Genomic DNA, 21,328 nt, shown 5'->3' with positions numbered 1-21,328 from the left:
GGGGCTCCCTGGCCATGGCAGCACACGGAGCAGGGCGCCCGTGGAGATGAGCGGGGAGCGCAGCAATCCAAGCCCAGCCGTGCTGATGCCGGTTTTTCCTTGACAGCTAATTTCCATTTCCCAGTATCAGGGGGTCTGCTCCAGTAATTGGCATGCAGATTGTGTCCGGTGGGCCTGTTAGACACGAGCAGAGGCTCTGCTGCTTGGAATAAGCCAACCCCAGGCTGATGGATGGGGTGTAAGGAGGTCATGGGGAGAGAGAATATCCAGATGCCCGCGTGCACACACCTACGAAATTTCCCATTCCATGCCCTCCCCCCATCCCTACTTTCTTTATCCAGCAAACTCTAATCTATCACATTTCATTGAGACAAATCCTGCTCCATTTCTCTCTCTTTCTCTTTTTCCCTCTAAGGGAAATGTGATGGAACCTGCTCCTGGATTTAATGAGAAGATGGTGCGGCGTAGCAGGAATTAAAGCGGTGCCATGCTTCATTAGCAGTTGGGGATCACACGGAGCAGGCCCAGATGTTAATTACACTTTGGGAATTAATTGGTATAAGGCATTCCTCTCCTCCATCGTCTGTAATCCGGTGGGTGTGTGAGGACTTCTGGAAGCAGAGACCTGCAGGGAGGTGTCTGTCTGTCCCCCCTCAGCCTGCCCAGTGCCGGCCGTGACTGAGGGGCACTGGCTGGCTTGGAAATCTTGAAACCCCCTTCATTTCCATCCCCTTGGTGCCCAAGGACCTGCTGTAATTTTTCCCTCTTTTCCTTCCTGTGCCACTCTCCCCCAAAATTTTTCCCCAGCTGCTGGGTAAAGCAGGTCTGGATGGGATGGGGCAATGGTGGGAGGTGGCTCTGTGTTGAAGGAGGAAAGAACATCCCCCTCAGAGCTGGTCATCCCCAGTGGATTCCAGGACATCCTGGTTCTTTGTCCTGCTCCTTGGCCCTTCCAAGCTGTGGGGGCAGACAGGGGAGCCTCAATCTGCCCCCGCAGCACCTCTGCTGCTGAAATCTTCCCAGTTCTCTGAGGGAAATTATCTCCAGTTTCTTCCCTTTTCCACCTTGGCTTCAGCCTGTTGAAAAGCAAAAGCTGCTGAAAAGCTGCGGAGGGGGGGGGTATTTTGCCAGAGGACAGATATTATATGCTTGGAAATGGAGAATATTCCTCTGAATGCTGCCAATTTGTTCCTTTCCTGAGCTGGCTGGTGGTGGCCCAATGTGGGTCATGGATGTCGCTGCAATGGAGCAGCACATCTGTGGGATCTGGCCTGGAATTTGCTGCACAGCCCCAGGGGGACACTCAAACTCAGCTCTGACCTCCCCCAAATTGCTCCCCAAGGAGATGCTGATGCTCCTTGGTCTCGAGGTATCAGCACCTTGATGCACCTTTGTTGTGCCACAAAGATGACTCCTGAATGAGAGCCACTGTCCCTCCCCTCCCATCCCTGGGAGGGCTCAAAAGGTGTGTGGATGTGGCACTTAGGGACATGTGGCAAACCAGAGCAAGTCAAGGCCACTTTGGTAGGAGTTACAGAAAAACAATGTTTGCAAAACTCAAAAATTAATGGTTTTGGGGTTGGATGGAGAAAGAAGAGGAGGTGTTTAACCTTCTTGTTTGAACTTTCTTGATTTTAGGTCTTGATTTTCGGTTTAGGGGTGGGCTTGGCAGTGCTGGGGGAACTCAGGGGACTTTTCCAACCTAAACAATTCTACGATTCTGTGATTTCACAATTCCATGATTCTGCGATTCGGTGACTCTATGATTCCACGATTCTATGGTTTATGATTCTGTGCTTCCATGATCCTGTGACTCGGGGCAGCGCTTTGTTGCCATCTGGTTCCCTTGGAGCCCTGCCACTGCAGATCCCGCATTTCCCACCATCTCCTCACTGAATCCCAAGTCCCTGAATCAGGGATTCAGGCTCCACCTCAACCCCTGCTTGGGCAGTCTGGAGGTCCTCCCCAGTGACTGCAGCCCCTGCTTTGGTTTTGGCAAAACCACTTCCCAGGTGTTGTTTTTTCCCCTGTTTTATATGCGACACACCCCGTGTGTTCCCTGCTGGCCCCAGCTGAGCTGTGGCTCCAGGATTCTCCTTCCATCCTGATCTGAGCCTGTGGGGAAAGTCTGGCCCAAAACTGGGCGGGGATCCTTGGAGCTGGTTTGCATGTCTCATACACAGATGTTCTGGAGACTCCATCAGTGTCTGGCCACTGTCACACACGTCCTGTCACCCAGATGTGCCGGGCTGGCCGTGCCCGTGAGCGGTGCCGTGGGAGGGAGCTGCCACTCCAGGATGCGTGTAGGGCTTGAGGGATGTTGGCACCCCGAATGGGGCTCTGAGATCCCCTGGAAGTGCAGCGGGAAAGGAGAGGAGAGGGCAGGAGAGCAGAGGAAGAGGGAGAGGGCACTTCCCAAGGGCGCCATCCCTGCCTTTGCCAGAGCCCAGCAGAGGGCAATAGAAGCAAACGGAAGAGACGAGACCTTGCGAGGGATGCGCGACAGGAGCAGATTCCAAGGCAGAGCGACCTGGAAGCGGAGGGATGCGCAAGAGGATGCACGGGCAGAGGGATGTGCGGGGAATGTGCGCCCGGAGCGCTGTGCAAGGGAGCAGGGCTGGGGGGATGCTGAAGGAGGTCGGAGCAAAACAGAGCAATTCAAGGTTATTTTGGTAGGAGTTAAAGCAAACCGACGCTTTCTTAACTCCTAAATTCGTGGCTTTGGGGTTGGACGGAGAAGGAAAGGGAAATATTTAACCCTTTTGTTTAAACTTGCTGGATTTTAGGTCCGTTTTTACGAAAAGCACGGCATGCCTGAGCACCTCCAGTGGATGATGCTGCGAGGAAAGGCTCTGAGAATTCCCAGCCGCGATTATGTTCCACCTGGAGGGACGGCAGGAGGGATGGGCTGGGGCTGGCACTCCCACGGGCTCCCTTCCTCCCTGCAGAGGCAAAACCACGGCAGGCTGTGGGGGGAAGCAGCAGGGAAGAGTTGGGAACAGCATCCCCTTCCACCTTCCTGCTGCTGGGCCAGAGCTTAGGCAGGAGCTTCCTCTCCTGCTCTCTGTTACTGCTCCCTGCACGCTCCTGCCTGGCTAGGCAGGTATTCCCAGCTGGATTTCCTACATATCCAGGTCACCTCCCTATGGTTTCTTAGCTTTTTTTTTTTTTTTTTTTTTTTTTTTTTTTTCCGAACTCTTTGGAGTCGCCCAGGGATGTTTAACAAGGAAAGCTTTCCATGGCAGGAGTGTGATCCTACAGCTGCCCTCACAGCCGGGACAGGGCATCTGCAGAGACACAGCGGGGATGTCTCTCCTGGCAGATTCCCGTTGGAGACCTGGTCTTTTTTGGGGGGTGGGGGTGCAACAATTATTTCAAAAGGAAGGGTGAAATCCCTGTGGCTGGGAGCTGCAGGTGGCAGGGAACAGGCAGGATCCTGCCTGGATGCAGGATGCCCAGGAGGGCCGGACACCCCAGGAAGCAGCTGAGGGCTGTTCTTTGGGCAGAGCCCCACCACGGTGCTGCTGCGGGGTGCGACCTTAGGAAAAAAGGAGGTTTTTTTGGGAGTCTGGTGTAGGCTTTTTGTTGAGCTGCTGCTGCTTGGAGAGAGCACAACTGGGCTCTGGTCTTAGAGGAGAAGAAGAAGTGTCGTCCCCACCTTCCTCTGCGGAGCCCCCCAGCCGCCTCATTAAACCCGTCCTTGCCGAGACGAGCGCGGCGCGATCTCCCCATCTCAGCGTTATCTCCCGATCTGCCTCCTCTCCTGCCACGCTTCCAGATGCTCCTTATCTCCTCTCACCTTCCCAGAGAGCCAGCGTGCTGGGGGCAGGGCCGGCTGCCCACACTCCCCACCTGCGATCTCCCCGGCTCTTATCAGGCTCCGTGAGTCCTGATCGAGCCCCTGTCTCAAAGTCAAAAGGATTTTGTGGCGGGGCGAGCGCGCCCAAGGTCGGGCGGTGGCGGGGAGGCTGCGGGGACCCCGCTCTCCCCCTGCGCCCCTCTCGAGCCCATTCCCCAGGTAGCGCCTCTCCCCATTTACTCTCCAACATTATCAATTACATTTGGATTATTATTCCTCACTGAAGCCCGAGTGAGCCGCAGACAGCTATTTCCTAATGGGGAAACGTTACAGGCAACTTATTAACGAACAATGCGTCATTAAGGGGGGAGAGCTTCAAAGGCTCCTAAATGCATTTCAAAGGACACAATGCGGAGCGGATCCTGCCGCCGCATATCTGGGGGACATGGGCGAAATTTGTGACAAGGAATAGACCGGGCCCAATGTAATTAACTAATTCTCGATCAAAGGGGTTTTAGAACTGAATGGTCAGGGAATTCAATTATGGGTTTCCTAATGAACCACTCTGTGCCAAGGCAGGGGGATGTTTTCTTCTGGCAAAGCAGGGCTGAGGATCAGGGCTAGGATTTCCAGGGAGGTTTGGGAGAGAAGCACCAGAGAGCTCCTCCCGGGTGGATTTGGCGCGGGGGGACGGAGATCATGGAGTCATGGAATCCCAGAGTGGTCTGGGTTGGAAGGGACCTTAAAACTCATCTCGTTCCAACGTGCCGTGGGCAGGGGCACCTTCCACTAGGCTGGGTTGCAGCGAGCTCCATCTGCCACCATCCCGGCCCTCTTTGATGGCCGTCTGTCCTGGACATGTCCCTGTGGTAGGACATGTCCCCCCTCCCTCTGAGTTTGGCCACATCCACAGCTCTTTGGAGCCAGAGCTGCTGGAAGGGGCTGTGGGATGCAGCAGGACAGCTGTGCCAGAGCTGGCATCTCCTGGCCCCCTCCCTGGAAAACCTGGGCAAGGGAGATTTCCTCCCCCGCTGCCTGAATCCAGCCTCTGGCAAAAAGAGCGTGGTTTTCTGCTCATGAAAGGAGCATCTTCTAGTCCTTCACTAGTTTTCTCTTATTATAGAAAGTTGATTTGCTCACTTTACAAAGGGAAATGTATTATGAATTTCCCCTTCATTCTCCTCCTTTTTTTTGCCCCGTTTAACAACCGATTTGTGTGTTGCATGAAAGTTACACAGTTCTTTAGATGCGTTTGCTATTTTATTTTCTTTCATTCAAAAATATGTCAGTAATCTTTTTGTTAACATGAAAGATAAAGGATTAGTAATGCAAGATGCAGTTTTCTTGTAACCTTCTTGAAAGCAGACTATAGTTTCTTATCTGGCTCTAACATTCATTTTCCTGAAATGAAAAAAAAAAAAAAAGAAGAAAAAGGACTTCTTAAAATGAAATAAACTATATTCGATTCAGACGAGCAGCGCCAGCAAAGGAATTTATTGCAGCTGGCAGAATGGAGCAGCTGCACTGAAGTCGTTCTGCCGCAGCACTGGGGACCTTCCCAAGGAGCAGCGCACACGGATCTTCGGGCGCCTGGGAAATGCTGCAGCGAGGAGAAACTGCTGTAGAATCATGTAATCATGGAAAGGTTTAGCTTGGAAAAGGCCAGTGAGATCACTGAGTCCAGCTGCTGCCCCAGCACTGCCCAGGCCACCTTTAACCCATGTCCTCAAGTGCTTCATCCACACGGCTTTTTAATCTCTGCCGGGATGGGGACTCCACCACTGCCCTGGGCAGCTGTGCCAGGGCTGGACAGCCCTTTCCACGAAGAACCTTTCCCAGTATCCAACCTGAACCTCCCCTGATTCAACTTGAAACTATTTCTTCTCGTCCTGTCAAGAGCAAACCTTGTGTTGCCATCCTGACTTCTCCCAAGATGTGCCTGTCCAGTTGACTTTGGCAGACGCCACGTTTGCCTTGGGGACATCCAGGATGTCCCAGGCTGGAGATGGGCCACCATTTCCTGAGCTTGGTGCTCACTGCAGATGCACAGAGAAGCTGCCAGGGAAGCTGTGGCTGCCCCTGGATCCCTGGAAGTGCCCAAGGCCAGGCTGGACAGGGCTTGAAGCAGCCTGATCTGGTGGAATGTGTCCCTGCCCACAGCAGGGGGTGGCACTGGATGAACCTTAAATCCCTCCCAACCCAAACCATTCCATGACTGTGATTCCACAATCTTCCACTCACGGCTCATGAGCAAACAGGGATTTGCAGGACTTCCAGCTCCTGGGAATTTATTTGAGCAGCGCTGGGTCTCCACGAGGTCCCACCTTGCATCACCTCGCCTGTCTCGGCTCCTCTTCTCCCTGCCAGCTGGGGACAGGACTCCTGCTTTGGGCTGTGCAGGCTGGTGGTGGCAGCCAGGGAGGAAAGGACATGGAAAAACACCAAGGAGGGGAAAAAGAGATATGGGGACATGCGAGGGACTACCAGGGACCAGCAGGTGTTTGAGAAGAAAACAGCTTAATTTTCGTGCAATGGTTTGGGTTAGAAGGGACTTTGGAGATCATTTCACTCCGAATTTGATGGAGTTGATTTCTTTGTAGATGCAGAGGATGAAAGCAAACCCGGGGGGAGCAGGGTGCTGGTTTTCACAGCACCAACATCCTCCAGTCAGTAAAACCAGGACAGCAGACAGGGAATGCCGCAGCCCAGGAGGAGAGGGGATCCATGTGGGCAGACTGCGATGTCCCCCTGCCCTGCCCACCCTGCTGCTGTGCCAGCCAGCCTCTCCCACCAGCCTGACAGCTCCTCAGGGGTTAAATCCTTCTACAGACTGCTGGATTTCTGTGGCAATCAGCTAATGGGTGCTCAGCATCTAAACAAGGTATTTCCCCCCCCATCAGGTGGATTTGGTTATTATCGAGTTGGCCTGACAAGGAGCCAGCATTTACAACTTTGTTTACAACCTGGTTTGCAGGGAATACTTTCTTTGGCTCCTCTGTATTTTCTATTGCAGAGGGGAATGATGATTTCTGCCCCACACAACGTGGATTTCAGGGCTTAATAATTAAATAAAATAAAGAGAAGCATCATCCTGTGGGCTGGAATCTTCGCCTCCAGTGTTTCACGGGGCTCTTGTCCTGTGCTCACAGATCTGTGGTTTCATTTGAGGGAAAAGTGTGTTTTCATATCAAAGGAGCCCCCCTGCACTGACCCAGCCTTCCCTTCCCCCTCTCTGCCCTGGCACACATGTTATTTTAATATTTCATATATTTCATAAGCTTTTATGCTTCTAAAAGAGAAGTGAATTTGTGGAGAGTTGAGCTCTCCAGAGCTGTACTTCAGAGCTGGGAAGTAATTCAGGGTGAAGCCTGTATTAATCTCAGGTGAGAGAGATATTTAAATTCAGGCTACCAGTGTGAATATAAAATGGGGATCTCTTTACAAAAATTTCAAATTGTAATATGCAAAGCTTAAAGAAAAGAAACCCCAAGGGAACAGCTTTCTTCTAGAACATTTTGTTCCAACCATCATCTCTTTACCTTTATTTTTTTATTTAAAAAACCCTCCCTTTGCCATTTTGTATTTTTAAATTAAATCTTTCAGTTTTTAAAATGAAATTCTTTATTGCTGGGAGACGGTGATAGGGAAGGGAGGGCAGGATGTGAGTGCCTGGCTGTGAAAAATGGTACATGGTCCCAAATTTGAGCAGGCACAGAAGGAACAGTGACCAGCGGGAAAATCAATCCCTGTTTGTTTGGTCCAAGGAATGTGGGGCCACCTCCCCACCTGGGGGATGCTGCCTGAATCTGGTTTTTGGAGAGAAATCTCTGCTAGGAGGGAGGAGAGAGGCAGCACAACCACATCCTTGCGTCCTCCTCCGCCAGCACTGGGGAGCACTGGGATGAGCTGGTCCATCCCATCAGCCTTCTCCTTCTCCACAGATAAACTTCAGAATGGATTTGTGATCGATCCTGGCCAGTGGCCCCATTCTCTGAGTGCATTTTGGTAGGATGGGGGTCACCTGCAGGTGTCTGTGCCAGAATATCCCAAATCCCACGGCACCATTCCTGGGAGAGTCCCGTATTTGCATCCGTGGCAAACACCTCGGGCTGCAACGAGCTCCCAGGTCAGGAGAACTGGTGACAGATGACATGCTATTATCAGCTCTGCAATTAATTAAATTATACATTATGCTTATGAGGGTGATGTACCGAGCCACTCTAGATTAAGTGTCGCAATTAAGTCTTTAATTTCTATTTAATAAGTAAGTTATTATATGTTAATAAAAGATCAATTAGTTGCTAACGGAGCATTGATCCAGGTACAATGAGTGTGTCAGGGAAACATCAGGGCTGACATGGAAGGGGCTGGGGGATTTTGTGCATGACACGTGTACAATTAGGATTCTAATAAAGACAAGCTGGAGTGGGCAGGGGGCATCCAGGTGGGCTTGGGATATTGCTCCATGTGTGACACCTGGCTCTTCCCAGGCTGGCAGGGCTGGGACAGCCAGGACAGACCCAGAATTGTAGAATCTCAGAATGGTTTGGGTTGGGACCTTAAAACTCATCCCATTCCACCCCCTCCCATGGGCAGGGACACCTTCCACTAACCCGCCTTGTGCCAAGCCCCGTCCAACCTGGCCTGGAACACTTCCAGGGATGGGCAGCCACAGCTTCTCTGGGCAACTATTTCCAGGTCCTCTCCACCCTACCAGCCAGGAATTCCTTCCCAATATCTCATCTAACCCTGCCCTCTGGCAGTAGGAAGCCATTCCCTGTGTCCTGTCACTCCAGGCCCCTCTCCAAAGTCCCTCTCCAGCTCTCCTGGAGCCCCTTTAGGCACTGGAAGCGACTCTGAGGTCTCCCTGGACCCTTCTCTTCCAGGCGAACCCCCCCCAGCTCTCTCTCCTGCAGTGTCAGTGACACCGTGGGATGGACCCTCCAGGACCCCAAGGAAGGACCTTCCACCAGAACGGTCTCCAAACCAGGAGTTTGTGCTGCTTGCTGCTCTATAATCACGGCATCTTTCCCTGTGCCTGGTGCACCTCCCGCCAGGACCCCCTTCCTCCCCGATCCCCAGCCAAGCCCTCTCATTCCCACGGGGAGATTTTGGGAGAGCGCAGAGCGGTGGGGAGCCCGCGGCTGAGCTTCCAGCGGGAGAGGAGGGAAGCGCTGGGCTCCAGCGGCGCCGAGATTCCAGCTGAATATGGATGACATCATTATACGGGTGATCCTTTCAGCAACAGCGAGCCGGGTTTTAAAGCAGCGACCTACAGCATACAAATGATGGGTTTAAAGGAAATAAAAAAAGAGGTGATTTGAATAGCAGACATTTAGAGAAGAAAAGCTTTCCCCCCCCCGACCCCCCCTTTTTCCATTTCTAATATCTTCCAACGGGGCAGGCGCCGCGCATTCGAAAAGAAATTAAAACACTCCTCCTAAATACACTCCAGGCAGTAACAATGGCAAAGTTAAGAAGGTTACAAGACTTAGTTGTCCCAGCAACATGTCATCAAGTTGGAATGAGCAAGAAACACAGATAACGGGGAGAAAGGGAGGGGGGGGAGGAGAGGAATAAAACCATAGGAGGAAAAATGCCAAGAGATTGAGGAAGAAAAGGGAAACCCCTTTTTATTTGCTCTTTCATTAGGATGAATCTGATTTTATAGTCTCTAAAAGAGGCTAAAATATAATCTCCTTTTGTGTAATGTGTGTGTTAGGAAAATGTGTCTTCAGCAATTCTTCTGTACACTCCAGCAATAGTCAGAAAATTAGCAGGGATATTCAGGGCGGGCTACAAAGAAAAACAAACAGAAGACTCGCATTTCCAGCCTGAGCCGTCATTTAAGAGCTTTTCCAACTTTTTGTTCACCTTTTTCATGGTCCCTTATGCTCTGTCTGTGCTGCAGCAGCAGAGCTTGGGGTTTCCAAAGGAAGGCAAAGCAGAGGAGGAGGTTTGGGATGTGGCTGTAACCGGCTGCTTCTCCTGGTTCTCCCAGCACTGAGGGTTTTTGTGCTCGGCGCTGTACATGGGTGTAGGAAGAATGCAGGCGTGGTGCAACACCTGGCAGAGGACAGAGAAACGGAGGAGAAAGAGAAATGAGAGGCTGATCTGAGCCATAACCCCAAATCTGGTCACTCATGGGCCGGTTATCCTTGTTCTAGGTGCCAACCTGGTGCTGAGGCTGTGTGGCACATCCACCCGAGCTGGCTTCCATACAGCTGCAATCCCAAATGTCACGGGAGCCCACAGTTTTTGGTGGACGTGTCTCCAAAGCCTCATGGTGCTCACCAGTGCCCAGCAGTGCCCACCACTGCCAGGTGTGTTGGTTTTGGGGCTCCCCAGAAGGACACGTGTTCACTTCATGTCAGCATCTCCCCCTGGAAGTGTTCCAGGCCAGGTTGGATGGGGCTTGGAGCAACCTGGGATAGTGGGAGGATAGGGGGGATGAGGTGGGCTTTGATGTCCCTTCCAACCCAAACCATTCCGTGATTCTCTGATTCCATGATATTGACGTTTGATTCCTGACTAGAGTCACAAGGCAAAACTTTAATTAAAATAGGAATTAATCACTCAACCTGTGGTTACTGCAGGAGGTTTGGGTGGTGCTTCCCCTGCTCCCAGACAGAGCGCACTGGAGAGGCTGGCAGCTCATTTGGTTCCAAGGGGATGATGGTACTGGGAGAAATGGGGCTGAACTGGGAGAAACTTCAGCTGGCTGCAGTAATCAGTTCCTGATGGCAGAGCAGGGGGGCTGGGGAAGAGCCCCTCCACCATGCCCAGACTCAGCCCTCCCCGGAGAGGAGCGTGGTTTGCACTGACATGGGGACTGAGGAGAGGATAAAACACCAGGATGAGTCCCTAAACTGGACTGAGTACCCCAATTCTATGCACTACTTTTAAAAACCCTGACCCATCTTTTTTGTGTGTGTTACCCCAAAACTCACAGCACCCCCAAGTCCCTCAGTTACATCTGAAACCTCACGCTGTGACTTGGCTTGCTCCACGCTGAGATATTTTTGGTGCTTGCATGTGACATACAACCACCCAAAATGATACTGATCTCTGAAAACAATCTCTCCTCTCTCCTTCCCATCTGTTTCTTCCACAAATATTTATTTGTTGTGCCTTTAAAAATTTTTTTTAATTGTCTCTTGCTCTGGCTTCCTGTAGCGGATTATATTTTACAGCAAGTCTTGGTTTAGTTAATTGATGGGGAGCTTTGCCTGTGAGGATTCTGTAATCCTTGGCATTTTATCTTTGCAATAATTGCTGTGTTTGTGATTATTTCAAAGGACTCAGGGAAAGCAGACAACAAGAAAACAGCTCATCCACTCCTCTTTTGCATCTCGTCCAGGCACCTGGGTGGGCTCCTCCTCTGCAAGATGTTCCCTGTGCAGCAGAGAAGGAAAACCAGGGTGAGGACCTGGGGACCCAGAGCAGGGACAGCAGTGTCATGAGATCACTGAGGGCCTTGGTGACACGGTGGCACTGGGGACTGGGAGTCATCTTTCATCATAAAAAGCTGCCTTTTTGGTAAAAAAGGGTTTCATCAGGGTGTTGGTCTCTTCTCCCAGAGAAAAGTGACATGACAAGAGGAATAGGTTGCACCAGGGGAGGTTTGGATCAGTTAGTTGGGAAAAACTCATCACCAGAAGTGTTGTCCAGCCCTGGCATATTAGTCCAGGGCAGTGGTGGAGTTCCCACCAGTCCTGGAGAGATTTAAAAGCCGTGTGGATGTGGCACTTGGGGACAGGGGTCAGCGGTGGCTTTGGCAGCGCTGAAGGAACAGTTGGACACGATGATCTCAGAGAGCTTTTCCAACTTCAGTGATTCCATGATTCAATGATTGATATCTTCCTGGCTTTGGGCCAGCTGTGAGCCCCTGTGGGCTTGGATCTGAAGGAGGGGATGGTGGGGATGGGCTGCATGGAGGACACGGGGTGCACAGCCACACTTGTGTTCGCCGTGGGCCTTGGGGTGTGAGGCCGTGTCGGTGTTTGCTGTGGGATGTCAGGAATGGGGCCACGCTGGTGTTCACCAGGGAATGTTGGACGTGAGGCCACACTGATAATGGCCTTGGGGCATTGGATGTGAGGCCAAACTGCAATTCACCGTGGGACCCTGGGCATGAAACCACGCTGGTGTTGTGTGATGCCATGTGTGAGGCCGCACTGATGCTGGCTGTGGGTGATCAGACACGAGGCCACACTGGCATTTTCAAGGGATGCTGGACACGAGACCACGCTGGTGTTGGCCACGGGACATTGGACATGAAGGCACAGTGGTGCTGGCAGTGGGACATTGAGGATGAAACCACGCTGGCATTGGCCATAGCATGTTGGACACAAGGCCACATTGGTGTTGGCCATGGGACCTTGGACTCGAGTGTTGGGTGTGAGGCCACAGCGGTGTTTGCTGTGAGACAACTGGACACAAGACCACATTGGTGCTGGCTGTGGGGTGCTGAGGATGAAACCACGCTGGCCATAAGGCCACACTGGTGCTGGCTGTGGGACACTGGACACAAGGCCACAGTGGCGGCCATGGGACACTGGGGATGAAACCACACTGGTGCTGACCGTGGGACATTGGCCACCAGGCCACAGTGGTGGCCATGGGACACTGGGGATGAAACCACACTGGTGCTGACCGTGGGACATTGGCCACCAGGCCACAGTGGTGGCCATGGGTCACTGGGGATGAAACCACACTGGTGCTGACCGTGGCACACTGGCCACCAGGCCACGCTGGCATTTGTGTGGAACACTGGCCACGCTGGTGTCGTTTGCCAGCTGGCCACTGGAGGCTGCTGCTGTCTTTGTAGTCACCGGCAGCTGCCTGCGGACCCGGAGCACCCAGGGAGCTCTGCCTGGCCAGCACAGCTGGACAGGAGGCTGAGGCTCCTGCCTCTCCTCCAGTAGCCCGAGGCTGAGCTGGGAAACATCCTGCCTTGTCTTTCTGTCCTTCATAGAAAGGAGGGCAAGAAGCTGGGGAGGGATCCTGCTCTCCTGGGAAGGAAGAAGCATTTCTGTGCCACACTTTGAAGCAGGAGGGTCTTCCAACTTCTCAGTGCCCAGGTGTGTTTTTTATAAGAAATACAGACTTTTCAAAGCTCTCTGTGCATTTTTATAGATTTAGAAGCTGTTTAAAAGGGAGTCAGTGCTGGTATTGTGGACAGTCTGGCATAAAGGCAGAGCCCTGAGTGTGCTGATGCCTCTCGACTGCCCTGAGCAGGTTCACCTGGGAACCCGCCCCACACACACCCAGCTGCCCATGGGCTCAGGAGCTCCACTGAAGCCCAGATCTGGGTGTTTGCTCCTGGCATAGGCCCTGCTGCAACCGTGTTTGTCTCAGTCTTGCCTTTCTCCTGGGTAGGCCTGGAACATCTGTTGTGTTTAGCTTGTCTTTGCCCCATCTTTTGAGGGGTCTCTTGGGATGGGCCTCAGACTGGTCCTTGTGTCAGGGGCTGCTGATGGAGCATGTGCCAGCACTGGGTGGGCTCTGTGGTGCTGAGGGGCTGTGCCATGGTTGGTGAGGGCACTGCTTGTGCTGGTATCATCCTTGGCTCTCAGCTCATCCCACCTTGGACAGCAGTGGAGCTTCCTGCTGTGTGGTACAGAGGCAACCTCACTGGAATGACCCTGCTGTGTGTGCTTTGCTGGTTGTCAGCCTTTCTGCTACTCTGAAATTCATGGATGAAAAACATAATCCAGATGGAACATGCTCTGAAAGCAACTAAATTTAAAGCTTGGGTGTGAAGCAAATTCCGAGCTGGACATCCAACCATAAAATCATGGAATGGTTTGGGTTGGAAGGGACCTTAAAAATCATCCCATCCCGTTCCACCCCCCTGTCATGGGCAGGGACACCTCCCACTAGCCCAGGGTGCTCCAAACCCCATCCAACCTGGCCTTGGACACTGCCAGGGATCCAGGGGCAGCCCCAGCTTCTCTGGGCACCCTGTGCCACGGCCTCCCCACCCTCACAGGGAGGAATTCCTTCCTAATATCCAATCCAAATATCTCTTATTTAGTTTAAAACATGGAGAGACCTGACTTCTGCCATGGACATAGCTTCACTTGTGCTTTCATGATGTGGCTGCTTTTTGGCTGCAAAGTGTGATGCTTCTGGTGGCATCCCATGGGGAGCAGAGGCCATTTGAGTTCTGTGGCGTTGTCTGGAGAAGGACAAAGGGAATGATGTGCTGTTTTTTAAGAGCTTCCATGGATTTGGTGAGTGCAGAGCAGGCAAATGATAAAAATCCCAGAACATGTTTCAGCCATAGAGGAAAAAATGTCCTGAGAAGGTTCTGTAGCTTGTCAGGGTGCTGGGAATGTGCATTTACCTGTTTGGCTCTTGGGATAGGGGGAGGCACAGCTTCCCTGAAAGATGGCAGCACACACTACATTTAAGAAAAACACTTCCATACTTCTCCCTGCTATAACTGGAGTTTTGGTGACTTCATTTGAATCAGTTCTCTGGGCTTTTTTTGCCTGTTATTATTTGCTCAAGCCCTTGGAATACACAGGAAAACTCCTTAAGTTACACAGGTCTCATGGCTCCCAATAAAATGCTTTCAGTGTATGGGGTCTGCCGTGCTCCAGCAATCACAGGTGAATTTTCTCACCTTCTCTGGGTGTCCTGACAGTCCTCTCAAGCTCAGCCTCTGCATCGTCTTGGCGTGATGTGCATCAGCTCTTTCATGCCCTTGTCTGGGTGTGGGGGTGGCTGTGAGCAGGAGGGGGCAGTGGGATATGGAGTGTCACCCAAACCCTCTGTGAGGCAGAACCATGCAGGATTGAGAGCTCAGGGCACAGGAGGGAGCCTTCATCAGCCCGAGGAGACTGGATTAGCTCCTGGAGATGCTTAGGGGGTCATAGCTCTCCTGCTGCTGCTTCATAAACATGTTCCTGGTGCTAAATCCAGGGAAGTGTCATGATTGCAGGAGTGGAGCTCAGCTTGATCAGTTCCTAAGCCTGGTTGCTGAATTCCTGTGTTTTCCTAAACCTGTAAGGGCTGGAATTGCTCGTGACACTCCTGAGTTGAAGACCTGCCCCATATCTGGGCAGCTGTGCATTAAAACCAGCTTCTGACCCTGCAAGAAAGGAATATCAGGGTTATGTTTGAGACCTAATCCTCAGGATCACCTCCCTGTAATGATGGCACCAGGGAAAGAGGCTGAGTCAATTGCTGGGCACAGATCCTGCAGCTCTGCATGAGACCAGCAGACAGAGACTGGAAACCCCCTCTAAGATCTCCGAGTCCAACCATTGGCTCTGGCAAAGAAAACCAGGCTTGCTTGAAGCTCCAGGGTGCCTCAGTCCAGAGTCTTGTCAACATACTCTAGGAATCAACCTCCAAAACTCAGGCATTTGGGTGCTGAAGGGTGAAATGGGTGCTAAAATATGGAGGCTGGATTTGGGAGAAAAGGAGATGTTTTTCCTCATGAGGAAGGCTGGTATTTGAAGGGAGAGGAGCACCTTGGAAAGTAAATCCACAGGGCAAGTGGGAGAACAGCAGGGAGCTGCAGGGTCTGAGGCCGTGCTCTCAGCACACAGGAATGGCTGCACATTCCTTCTGCAGCTCCTCAACTCACAGGTCCCATGTGATGAGCAGAGGTGTCCAAGGTCATTGATTCCAATCCCTCCTACTCAACTGCAGATGGATCCCAAAGGCCACCATGGCCTCTCTCACATCCTCAGACTTGTTTCCAATACCTGCAGCAAATCTGTGATGCCCTGAGGTCTCTGTGCATGGATGGCGACCCCCTGAGATTCTGGCTTTGCTCCCAGAGCTGATCCCGACTTGGAGGTGACCAGGGAGGGATTTTATGAGTAAAAATTAAATAGGCTGGTGCAATCAGTTCTGAGAAAGACTAATTGTGACCCAGAGGTAGGGGAGGCTCGTGTGGCAGCTCTACCAAGGTCATGAGACTCACCCCATTCCAGCACCTCCCTGCCAATAACACCATAACAGAACCACTCCCAGTAAGAAAAACCTGGCATTTGAGGCAGCTGCTTTTCTGGCACAGCAGAGGTGTTGTTTATTCCACAGGGGGAGAAATTTATATGCAAAATGATGGATTACAATTGACTCCTTGCCTTTAGGCATGTAGGGGAAGAGCTAAAAGAGGTTGAGAATGCAGCGGGAGGAAGGTGCGGAGAGCTGTGGCCAAAGTGAGACAGCACTGCAGGAGCAGGTTTGCACCACCTTTGTATCCCAAAGGTAGGGGAATTTGGGGTCTCTTCCGATGCAAGGAGACTCTAGGAAGGGAGCAGATTGACAATGGAGAGTAGGACGTGCTCCTTTGTGTGTATTTAAGCTGCTGGTTCTGATGGCCCTGGATGGTCAGCCCAGGTCTGTGCTGGGTCTTCTGGATAAATTCCTTTGTGAGCTACTGTTCTGCTAAGCCAGGCATGAGGGGATGGCCTCTACTAGATCCCAACAGGATTCTTAGTCCCTCAAACCCCTTTTGTCTTGGACCATAAAGGGGAAAGAGCAATGCATTCCCTGGGAAAACCTTGCTGTGCCAGCCCTGTCCCTGACCCTGCTCTTTGTATGCAGAACTTGCTGCTGGGAGTCCTTAATGTTTGTGCTGCTTCATCTTCCCGGGGTTTGGATCTGGCACGAGGGGCGTGAGCCATTTCCTGAGAGCCTCAAGCATTTGGGCAGCATTTCCATCTTCTGGCTGCCAAGGTTTTCCTCCTGCCTGGGGGAGCAGCAGGAGCGCTCTAGAAATGACGGAGACGGGAACGCTGCAGTTTGGAAGCGGCAGCACTGAGGGGAGAAACTGTCCTTCCCTTCATCCACAGAGTCAATCCTTGATCACCTCCTGTTTTTCATATGCTGGGGAAGGCAGGGAGCAGGGAGGGAAATCTCATTAAAGACCTTGCTGTTGGGAATGGCTGGATAGCTCATTAGAGTGGGCAAAATGACTCGTTTCCTCTCTGCGGGTTTTTTTTTTCCCAGGAACTCCGTGGAGGGAAGGAGTTCATTTAAAAACAAATATTCACAGCAGCGTGCCTGCAGGACACGCTGCTCCAGCACGGGATTCAATCCCAGCACCCAGGGAAGAGCTCAGCGCTCGTTTCCGAAAGGAAAACCTCATTAGGCGCATTCGGCTGTTTTTTGGGCGCCGCTTGATTTGCCATGTCTCAGATCGTGGGGGATGGGTCTCCTGTGCTGGAAATCGTGGGAAGCAAGAGGAGGGAGAGGTGGAGTGGGGGGTGACCATCGTTCCCCAGCACCCCACCCCACGGCCGGCGCACACTCGCACACGCGGCCGCTGCCGTAGCGCCGTGCTCCTGCCAAGAGAAACTTGGGAAGGGGGGAGAGCCAGGCAGAGACAGCAAGCACACTTATCAAGTGGCTTGGACCGTAGCCGATTTGAAATATTACTAACCTTGCATTTTCAAATTTGATGCACAACAACCAAGATGCTAATACTTTCCTTAGTTTAGAAAAAAAAATCCTTTCACCCATCTCTTCTAGCCGAAGATTAGGAGAGAAGCTTTAAGAAGATTTAAAAAAAAAAAAAATCAACTTCTGAGCAGCGGAAAAAATGGTTTGTGATTCAGGGGCTCCGGGCAATTCATCATGGAAATTGGGTTTCTTAGCCGACATCATGTGAATCCTTTCGGCCCTGTCAACTTTTTAATACATTACATTGAGAATGTAAATCGTGTTGGTGAGGGGGAAAGAAGAGGGGGAAAAAAAAAAAAAGGGGAGAAAAAAGAGAGCTGCTTCATTTTGGGTTTAGAGGGGAGGCAGCTTGAGGCCTGTAATTCATATTAACTAAATAATAATACTAAAAAAATCCCCCTCTCTAAATCTGCAGAAAGGGATACACACCTAGGGAGGGAGGGGGGAGGGAAGTGAATGAGACAGCCCAAAATTGAAACCATTTTATCCTTTTGAAGGGTGAGTATTTGAGAGGGGTTTGTTATGGATTTATTTTTATTTTCTTTATTTTTTTTTTATTTGGGTTTATTTTATCCCTTTCTCAGCTTGAGCTTGCTCTTCCATCAAAGAGAAGAGCAAAATGAATGTTTTGGAGGTGGAGGAAGATGGAGGAAACAGAAAAGGGAAAAGCTGCAGTAACGTCTGGGATCTTTTTGGAGTTTGGGGGATTTTTTTGCTCACATCCAGGTGATTTGGATTAACGCTTTCATGGGCAGTGGAAGCTCATGCTAATTTTTTGACATTTTAGAGGGCATGAAAATAAAGCTCTGGATGGGGAGTAGCAGGTAGTGCTGTGAGATCCCTGAGCCTGGGCTTCATGGAATTGCAAACACGAACCTCTCGGTGCATTTACTCCCTGAAAATGTCCTTTGGGAGGTTCACTGTGAGCTAAATGGAGCACAAAGGCTCCACATAAACCCCTGGATAGGGCTTAGCTGCTGCATGGGCTCCCAGCTGGCTGGGAGGTGGAGAGGCTTCACCAGGCATGTTCTTGTTATAGCTGGTGGCTTCTCCTGTGCCTTGAAATGCTCCCAGCATTAAAAAAGTGGGATTGATCATCCAGGAGAGGCAGGGAAAACACAGAGTCTCTGGCCTTGCAGGGAAAATGACTTTATTTTTTCTCATTGGATGGTGCTACACGGAGATTGAGATTTATTTAATACCAGTCATAAAATAATTCAGGGTGCAAGGGACTTCTGTGGGGCTGTACGTGGGTCCATGCTCAGAGCTGGGCAGGCTTCTGCATCCCAAACCTCTCAGCTCAAGGGCAACTTGGGAAGAAGACAGGGAAAGAGGTGGAAGGATGTGTCAGGAGGGATTATAACAAATAGGACAAAGAATCGATTGGTTTCAACACAAATTATGAGCATCAACGTAATCGTATGAGAACCGAGTTATGAAGAAGGCTCCTTCAGTACCCCCAGAGAGGGGAAAATGGCTGGAAGTGGGAATTGTAGCTGGGGCACATCTAGAAAAACCAGAGAGTCGAGCTTGTTTGGGCTGCTAAGGACTTCTTGGAAAGCATCTGAACAGATTAAACCCCTCTCAGAAAAGCCAGGCAGACGCTCCCCCTCTGGAACGCTGCTGCCAGTTTTGGATGCCTGCCACAGGTAGAGGGTGGTGGGGAATGGAAAGGGCTGGAGCACGAGGGCCAAACTCCTGGCTGGGGGGGTCTGAGAGTGGCTTCAAGCTGATAACACAATGTGCTTTTGCCAGCAGTGTCTGCTCTGCAAAGTGGCACCCAAGTGGAATGTTGGAGGTGTCACCAGTGTGCCACACGTGGCACTGGGCTGGGCGTGTTCTCCCGTGGGGTTGGGTAGATCCAGCACACAAAAAATCTGTCACCAAACTGCTATGTGGGGAGGCAGCTCCTTAAAAAGGGTCCTTAGTGGCTATTTGGGGGGTTAATCAGGCGAGTCCAACTCTTCCCAGCTGTCCACATCCAGCACTTCATCCCTCTCCCTTTATTTGGGGCAGCCATAACAGGACAGACCGAGAACTTCCCACCTCTCCCATGGTTTACCACTGGTGCCTTCCTTGCTTGGCATCTGTGAAAGTCCTGAAAGAATGATGTAAAGCTGAAAATCTTCCCTCAACTTGTGCCTTATAAACTGCAGTTTAACTATTTAAATAGCGTTGTACAACCAAATACAAACCCTGAATGCTTCTGTTTGGGTTTAACAGTCCTGAGTTTTATTCCTCCTTTGACTGCTGGAGTTGGGGAGTACTCCTCACTCCAGACTGACAGCAAACACCGATCCTGTCCTTTTTCCTGGAGACATTTGCAGGTGAATTTGTGGACACACACATGTGGATGATGCAGTTATGCAAATCAAGGGGGTTGATATTAATAATGCACAAGGAAGAGGTTGGGTGTTATTTTTATGCATAGGAATATTCCTGTGTGTGACTTTGAAATCCACAGTCAAGCAGTTGATGTCATCGATGTATTATTTAGTCTGAGGCTGGGTACAGCATTTCCAGAGGGGTTTTTGGGCCTGGTGTCCTTCAGAAATAATTAATTTCCCTTTTTTCTGCTCCCAGGCCTGTACTTCTGCACAGCTGCAGTTGGAAAACAGCCCTTCTCCTATCTTGTTTCCATTTAGGCATTGCACCCGTGGCCAGAACCTCATCCTGGATGTCTCCAACTCCTGCTGAGAGCCTGGTCTGCTCCAGCTTTAAAAGGTTCTGGAAGGGTGAAACCAGCAATCTGTGGGAGTCGACTCCACAATACTGGAGTTCATTCATATGATGATGTCCAAGGACTTTTGAACCCACTTCCCTTCGAAGGTAGGGAGGCCCTGGCACAGGGTGCCCAGAGAAGCTGGTGCTGCCCCATCCCTGGAAGTGTTCAAGGCCAGGTTGGATGGGGCTTGGAGCAACCTGGGCTAGTGGAAGGTGTCCCTGCCCATGGCAGGGGGTGGTGTGAGATGAGCTTTGATGTCCCTTCCAACCCAAACCATTCTAGGGTGGAAATTTCTTTGAAGGGATCACCTCCGAGGGTCTGAAGAAAGGATTTTCCACCTCCCTTTGTGGGTCAGGAGGGGCAAATCTCAGGCCACGAGAGACCCTTCTGAATTGATGAAGGTTGTGTGGGCACTTCCCCACTCAAGCTCGGACACATCACCCCCTCATTCTGCACAACCTGGGTGCCTCTAACCTCAACACCTGCAATCCTACAGGAATCTCCCTCAAGAGGAGCTTCCAGAGCCTTTGCATCCTCACAGATGAATGTGCACATTCCCAAGTCCTTCTAGGAAAGCCTTAGGCAGGTTACTTGGTTGGTTTTTTTTCCCCTCTGGTGCTTCAATCCTCAATTGCCACTTGCTGGGATGGTGGGAATGAGTTGTTGAGGCTGTCAGGGCTGTGCAGCACATAATGAAGTGCACACACGTACATCTATACATTCATACGTGGGCAGGCTTATGTTGTGATGCTGTAATACAGCTTAATTAGGACATCACTCAGGCATCTGGGACTACGTCTAAGCTGGAGATTTTTTTATTTTGGTTTTCTCATTTACGTTTTAGTCAGATTCCCAAGTGAAATAAACAAAAGGCTAATTGCTTTTGGATTTTAATTACCACTGCAATACCTGGGTTTATTGTAGGAATTGTGTTTTATAGGTGGTGAAAGCACACCGCCAGCGAGTGACAGATTCTCAGCTGACAACAGCGCTGTTCAAACCAAAGGAATTCTTTACAGTGGGATCCAAAGGACAGCACATTCATTTGCTAAACTCCTAATTTTTTTTGTTGTGGAATGTGACTTCAAGACTTGGCTGACTTTTAAACATGATATAATTAAGCACGCCTGAAAATGCATTTAAAAAAAAAAACCAGAGAGACAAAAGTAGGAGTACTTTATAATCCACAGTGTTAAGTCTCCTCAACATTCCTTGGATAGTTACACTGCTGCTTTAGTCGGGGGTGACACAGCACAGTCCTAATACATAATCCCAAGGGACTCTTCACACAGTGACTCACACAGTTACCAGAGCTGTTTGGTTCCTATCTGGTTATCTTTAATACCTTGATCCATACATATGCTGTAAGCTTTGCC

The sequence above is a fragment of the Aphelocoma coerulescens genome, chromosome 9, assembly GCF_041296385.1.
Source record: "Aphelocoma coerulescens isolate FSJ_1873_10779 chromosome 9, UR_Acoe_1.0, whole genome shotgun sequence".
Classification (NCBI taxonomy): domain Eukaryota; kingdom Metazoa; phylum Chordata; class Aves; order Passeriformes; family Corvidae; genus Aphelocoma; species Aphelocoma coerulescens.
The sequence above is the reverse complement of the archived record's forward strand: the minus strand, read 5'-3'. Positions refer to the sequence as shown.